The sequence below is a fragment of the Pollicipes pollicipes genome, unplaced genomic scaffold (assembly GCF_011947565.3).
Source record: "Pollicipes pollicipes isolate AB1234 unplaced genomic scaffold, Ppol_2.1 Scaffold_3087;HRSCAF=3621_pilon_pilon_pilon, whole genome shotgun sequence".
Taxonomy (NCBI): Eukaryota; Metazoa; Arthropoda; class Thecostraca; order Pollicipedomorpha; family Pollicipedidae; genus Pollicipes; species Pollicipes pollicipes.
The window spans coordinates 41,712,219-41,719,623 of NW_023596225.1; positions in this window are offsets into that span (position 1 = coordinate 41,712,219).

Genomic DNA, 7,405 nt, shown 5'->3' on the forward strand with positions numbered 1-7,405 from the left:
TAATCGCCGCAGCGGTGGGAGATATCCTGCAGCAGTGCTCACTGCAGAGACTCGCCACAGACAGCCACCTCACTGACCACAGGGGTTCACCACAGATAGCCACCTCACTGACTACAGGGGTTCACCACAGATGGCCACCTCACTGACTACAGGGGTTCACCACAGATGGCCACCCTCACTGATTACAGGGGTTCACCACAGATGGCCACCTCACTGACTACAGGGGTTCACCACAGATGGCCACCTCACTGACTGCAGAGGTTCAATAGCCACCTCACTGACCACAGGGATTCACCACAGATGGCCACCTTGCTGACTGCAGGGGTTCACCACAGATGGCCACCGTGCTGACTGCAGATCCCTACCACATACTCTCACTACATTACATTCACCACCAGCACACGCACGGCCACCACGCTCTCAACAGGAGCTCATCGCAGACGGCTGACACACTCACTCCGCCAACACCACAGGCCGGCGCAACATAAGCCTAGAGTCTGCGGCGGAACATCACACATACAGCCTCAACATAGTCATGCTGCAGAGAATCTGCACAGTCTCAACACCAGGTGCGGAGGATGGGGCTAGAGCTGATGATTTGGATACGCAGGATTCGAACAAATTAAATAGATTCGAATATTGCTACCAATCAAATCATAAAAATGAGGGTTTAAACTTTAACACCATACCAAATACTCAAAAACAGAAATACCAAAATCAGGATTAAAGTCCTCAAAGCTGAACGTTGTCAAAGCTGAATAACGAAAGGTGGACCCTGTCATTTCAATCCGCAATGAAATATATTCACTGTTATCTTTCTCGGTTCACAATATCCCTCAGAAAGACAAAATGAAACGCGCGTGTGTCAGTTATGCATTGGACCGAGTCGGCGTACTCTTTTGTACAACACTGTACAAGTTTGAAATTTCGATGCCAACATTCGAATCTATTTCAATCTATTCAACTCCAAATCCGAATCCCAATCTGAATCAAATGACCGCACAATTCTAGTTCAAAAATGCTGCGAATCCTCGACTTGACGCAGGGGCTGAGTCACCGGAATGAGATCACAGGTAGATGACAGGTGGAGGGGACCCCGCCTCATCCGCCGGCCGCAGTGATCGGCCGCATAGGCAGACGTCCCGCCCACTGGGCTCGACATCCCCTCGCACCAACACCACGCTAATAAGGCGGCCATGCACGCGACAGCCTTCCCATTCGCTCGTAGTCCAACCAGGATTACACGAGCTCCAGCTGTAAGTGGGCGGACTTCCTCCCCGATAACGCAAGCCCTTGACGCTGGGCTTTTACATCTGAGAGGGATTGGAAACGGGACCCATCCAAACAGAATCGACATGTACCGTTCGCTTAGCCCTGATGCGGTCGATAGTGACGCTGTCGGGTTGGCCGGCAGCGACGCGCCACCCGGCAACACCGTCCCAGCAGAGAAGACCAGTTCCAGGTAGTTGACCTCCACAAAGTGATTATAAATTCCGTGACCTTCGGGCCGTAATAACGCGTTGGTTTTTGGTGGTGTCGCCTCTCGTCCACCTCTGACAGCTCTCCGATCGCGAAACACCTGCGTTCGACATCAGCATGCATAAGAGATGCCCATCCGAGCCTATCGACTAATCGACCGTAGCCTTACGCACCGGAAATGAATATTAGAGACTCATCTATGAGCGAGACTGCTAACCAAGACCGTCAGATTACAGCTTGTTTTTAGATTATCTGGTGGATCTTCATACTCGGTAAAGCAAGTCTGAAATCGTAATGAATATAGCGTTTGTGTCCCAAAGCTTCCAGCTAATGCGTCACATTTTTCTGTCGTCTTTTACATGGAGCCTTATGGCCTTTCGCCGCTGCAATTTGACTAATTCTCGCATATCTAAGAGTACAAGGCACCCATCAGTGTCACACTCTTTTCGGTCAAACTTTGACTGACACCGAAAACCCGCGTAAGTTCAAACACGCTCTTCGCGAAAACCAAAGAACACAACGCGTCCGACATCCGCCCCCCACGCAGGCCGGCCGTGGACGGCCCGTGGTCGGGCCGTGGACGACTGTGGACGGGCCGTGGACGCCTGTGGACGGCCGGCCAGCCGTGGACGGCTCGTGGACGGCCGCCGCGCGACCGTCGCGCCGCACCGCCCTCTGACGGCGACCACATGCCGCCGTCACTACAGTTAGGTGGGCCGCGAAGACGATGCATTAACCATTTTCGCCGCGTAAGTGTCGGTAATTGGACGCGAGCCCGGCACTAGCGGCCGCCGCCGGTTTAGTTTGTACGCTCCAGTGGCGGCGGCGCAGCGGAGCGGCGACAAAGGCGCAGGGGTCACGGCCAGTGACCACGGAATACGGGACAGTGGCACACCGACCGGGGGGCACGCACGGAGTGTTCAGGACAACGGCCAGTGACCACGGAACGCAGGACAGTGGCACACCGACCGGGGGGCACGTACTGAGTGTTCAGGACAACGGCAGTGACCACGGAATACGGGACAGTGGCACACCGACCGGGGGGCACGCACGGAGTGTTCAGGACAACGGCCAGTGACCACGGAACGCAGGACAGTGGCACACAGACCGGGGGCACGCACGGAGTGTTCAGGACAACGGCCAGTGACCACGGAACGCAGGACAGTGGCACACAGACCGGGGGCACGCACGGAGTGTTCAGGACAGCGGACAGGGAGCACGGGGAACAGCAGCACGACGCTCAACTACCCGGACGGCTACCAGGATAGTTCCAAGACTGGATTCTGTGACGGCTTACTGCTGTATAATGGCCAAATACAAATGGTCAAGCACTCAAAACAGGACATGAACCTGGATCCAGTGCCACCCAATCTTCATCTCAATCAAATCGTGACAAATCGGCTGAGAAAAGTGACCGGAATTTCACCAACGTCATCTTAACGGGCCTTAAAAAGAAACAAGAAACGTGACCGCCTCAGCCCGCGCGCACGTGCGCACTCGGACAGCAGCGCACGGATAACAAATGGGGTGCCGCAGGTGTCCGCCGCCCCCGACATCACGTGCCGGACCGCACCCGACCGCGCCTGACCCCGCCAGCGCAGGGCAGCGGAAATTCCGCCAACCGACACCCGAGAGCGATCGGCTCATTTTTCACGCCGCAGCTGCGGGTTTTGGCAGTTTTACAGGGCGCGCAGGTCAGGCTGTGAACTGATGGTGCCCGCCGGCCGCTGGGAAACAGCACCCCGGCTGGAGAGCCACCACGCGCTTCACGCCGCACCGTGTGGGTTTTCGCCGCGGTCCCCGAGCGCTGGGCGGCCCGCGCGCCCCCTGGTGACCTCTTCTGTCAGGTCCCAGTCCTGGGCTTTTAAACGAGTCCCAGCCGCGGCCCAAGTCCCCACAGCGGATCGGTGGAAATCGAGAGGGCCCGAGTCCTGCCCAGGGTGACACCACCGTACCCGGGGAAGAGGTGCTCCCGTACAGCGTACCCACCCAGCGAGCGGCCTCCTGCCCCCTGGTCACCGGCGGCGGCCAATGCTGCACACACGAACATTATAAAAAAAATCGACCAGCCGAGAAAGAGGCGCGTTCTCTCACGGCGCGTCCGCACCTGGTAAGGCGCGACGGCGGGCGGCGGGCCGTTAGCGTGCGGCGCGTAGTACTCGCCTGAGGTAGGTGGCGTCGTTCAGGTAGTGTGTAGCTCTGGTACTCGCGGTCGGAGAGGGTCCGAGTCGTTCTCCAGGCTGCCGTTCATGGCCGTTGGCCGCGAGCCCGGCCGCCTGGCCGGACCCGGGCGCCGGCGGCGTCGGCGCGGCCGTCGGCGCCGGCCAGCTCGCCGGCACGTCAACCGCCGCGACAGCCGCCGCTCCGTTTTGGCGAGAGTGTGATGGCGCGGAACTTCTTGGAGAGCGCGCGCGTAGCGGCGGTAGGCGCGCTGGATGGTGGTGGCGGCGTGGCGCGCGCCGCGCCGCCGTAGCGCCGCTCCAGGCAGGCCACCTGCCGCTCCGCCAGGTCCTGGCTCAGCTCGTACCTGCGGGCAGAGGTGAAGGGGTCAGCGGGCGGGTCCGCACGCGGGACGGTCGCAGCGGCGCGCGCAGAAACGCCCTCCCAGGCTGGGGATCGAACGCGGCTGACCTGTCGTTGTCACAGGGACCGTCCGAAGGCCAAACGGCACTTAAACAGAAGTTCTCTCCCGTCTAGCGTGTGCTGGTATCAGCGGTGGACCACTGGCACTGATGACCCGTGACACATCCCTTAGACAGGCGTGATTTGGCGCGGCCCACGCGGCAAAACAGGAGCCGAGGTGTGCTCGGCGAACATGTGGCAAGACCTGTAACAGACCACGAAGTCCCACTCCCTTCGATTCATCTTCCTCGCGTCTGCGGTCTCCGAGTCACCTAATGCGATCGGGCAGCGGGGGTCACTCCTGGACCAGGACATCCTACGTCCGCATCCTGGACCAAGTGGCGGCCCCTCCTCCCTCGGGCCCGGCTTTCTCCGCGCCGCATCAGAGCCTATTCCCGCACGTGCGGCGCACCGGCGGGGCGCGCCCGGAGCAGCGAGAGATATCGCCTGTCTCGCGCCGTCATTCTTCCAACCCGACGGACACCGTTACCGCCTGGGTGGGCCCGCGCCCAGATCCTCAGCAGATTGACAAAACTAATGAGTTCGCCATCATCTTACGTTATCCGGCCGACAGTCCCATTCAGTCGGCTTGCCAGCGCGGCGCCGGACCCATGCATCACAGGGTCTCCCGGCGAGTCGGCGAAACACGACAGCCGCCGCGGTTCCAGCACCGTTTTCGCCTCCAACCGACGCCAAACGAGCCGCACAAAGCCGTCGCGGCGCCGCCAGCCAGATGCGGCGCGCGCGGGCGACATCCGACGCGCCGTCGGTCGCGCGCGCCACCATTGTGGCATCGGCGCCACTGCCGCCGTGTTCGCCACAAAGCGCCGCTCGAGCGCCAGAAGTGTACAAAGCGGCCGCAAAAGACGACGCACAATGCGGCAGCGAGACGCTCTTTAGGCGGCAGGACGGCACACGGGGCTGCACTCGGGTGGAAGAAAGACGCCGTCGGAGCGCGTGGAGACGGGAGACAGACACACGTCCCTGGCCGGACGGCGAAGCGCGCGGAGATGAGAGGCAGACACCGGTTCTGGCCGGTGCGGCCGGGCGGTGGAGCGAGCAGAGAAGAGCGACAGACACCGGTCTCTGGCCGGGCGGTGGAGCGAGCAGAGAGAGAAGTGCGACAGACACCGGTCTCCGGCCGGGTGGTGGAGTGAGCAGAGACGGGAGCCAGACATCGGTCTACGTCAAGCACGACACGGCGGCGGTGTGACGCCTCGACACGCGACGAGGTAAATTGCTCTGAATTATGGGACAGCAGAAGAAATATGTGCAGACCACAAAAGACAAATTAACAAAAAGGCAGGCATAGTGAAAAGAGAGTTACAAATGCATGAGCCGCAGAACGGGTTGAAGCTGTAAGGCTTTTACGCGAGAGCATGCGGCATGTCCAAACATGTGTCGAACAGACCCCGTCGGCTACAAGACGACAGCGTTCAAATCAAAGTTACAAGCACCTACCCAGACCAATGACTAACCGTCACGACCAACGCCAACGACGAGAAGCACGACTGAGACACAGTGACGACGTGAGAGAGGCCGCAGCCTCGCCGCGGCGGCGGGGCCTGACGGCGTGGACTCGACTGCGGGGGGTTACGTAACGTCCGGCGACACCGTGCCGGATCCGGCGATCCGCCGGATCCGGGCCGAGCTCGGCGGCGCCGGCGCCGTCGGTCGCCGTGCACACACGACGCCGCTCTACACAGCTGCTCAAACAGGTCAGGGCGAGGCCGAAGGCCGGCGGCGGCGAGGCGGCGGCGCAACAACCGGCCCGCTGCGGGACATCTGTCGGCAGCGTCAGCGCGGGTTTCGGCACTGCTGGCGGGACGGTGGCCGGCCACAGACCGACGGCCGCTTCTGCCGGGCGCCTCGCCGTCGGTCGCGAGTCTCGCCGCCAGGTGTCGACGCGATGGCGAACTCTGGCCGAACGGGCCGCTGCCCCACGGCCGTCTCCTGCTCAGGGTCGCCGGGGTGGTCCGGCGGCCGGACCGCGCCCCACCAACTGACACCCGGCCCGGCCCGGCCCGGCCCGGCCCGGCCCGGCCCCGGCCCGGCCGGCCGGCCGGCAGGCCGGCCGGCCGGCCCGGCCCGGCCCGGCCCGGCGCCGTCCCCTGAGCCACATTCGCAGCCGGCGCCAGCTCGACCCGGCTCTCCCTCGGCGCGAGGTCGGCGCGCTCCGCGCGGCGCCAGCTGCCACGCTCGGCACATTAACCCGTTAGTGATGCAAGCCGGAGCAATTAGCCACGAGCAAATCCATCGACAACACCCTTGAAGAAACGGCGAGAGCAGCAAAAATATACACTGCACCACCAATTAAAATGTCTCATCGCTGCGACAAGCGGTCGTTTACTTCTTGTCCGCATCGTCCCAGATACCGCACGGGCCGCGAGTGATGTAACTCGTCCTCATGCGTCGCAGCAGCTGGCTCGCTTTGCCACACTCTGCTTCGCTGGTTTTAGGTCAGCAGAACCTTCGGATGAACCGCTCCCGTTGTCTTTCTGTCGGCAGCGGCCGTTGCGCAACGCTCCGCGCGCCATCCCCACGTTTCGCAAATGAATAGACGGAATTCCAGACTGCGCAGCGGGTCGAAAGTGAACTTAGACCGTGTTCCGACGTATTCGCAAATGCATTTCGATGATCCTTGATGAAACTAGCGATTCACGCGTCTCCGCTTCCGAGCTCTCATGACACCACTAACCTACGATCCAAAACGCTGCGGCATACCGATTGTCACTGCAGCGGCGTCCGACGCGGAACCGCACCGCGCTGTCACTTCAGTCTCACGGCCTCCCGGCCCTTCACCGCATCACCACTAAGCAGCGGCGCCTGGAGCCCGTCGTGTGGAGCGCGCCGAGACACCGGCGGCGCGTCCCAGCTCATCCCCGCTGACGTCCCGTCCCCAGCCGCCCGTTCCCACGCGTCGGCCCACTGCACCGGCCCCGCCCACACCGGACCGGCACACTCACGCAGCGTAAGGTCAGGTGTCGCGCCGTGACGCGTCCCACGCCGCTTCGTACCGCACCGTGCCCGCATCGGGCCACGCCGGGCAGCGCGTTCACACCCGATATAAGATCTCGCGTGACGCCGCTTCATGCCGTGCCGGGGCCGCACCGGGTCAACCCACTCACACACGACATAGAGCCGACTGCAGAGGCGACTCAGCCGGCTGACGTTCCCTGCCGCCGCCATGGCGACCGGGTCGGCGGCGGCACGCGCCGGGCCGCACGTGCCCGTCTCCGCCCGGCAGCCGGGGCCGGCTCGACCGAGCCCTGCCGCGCGCTCGGAGGCGGCGCGCCATGGCCCC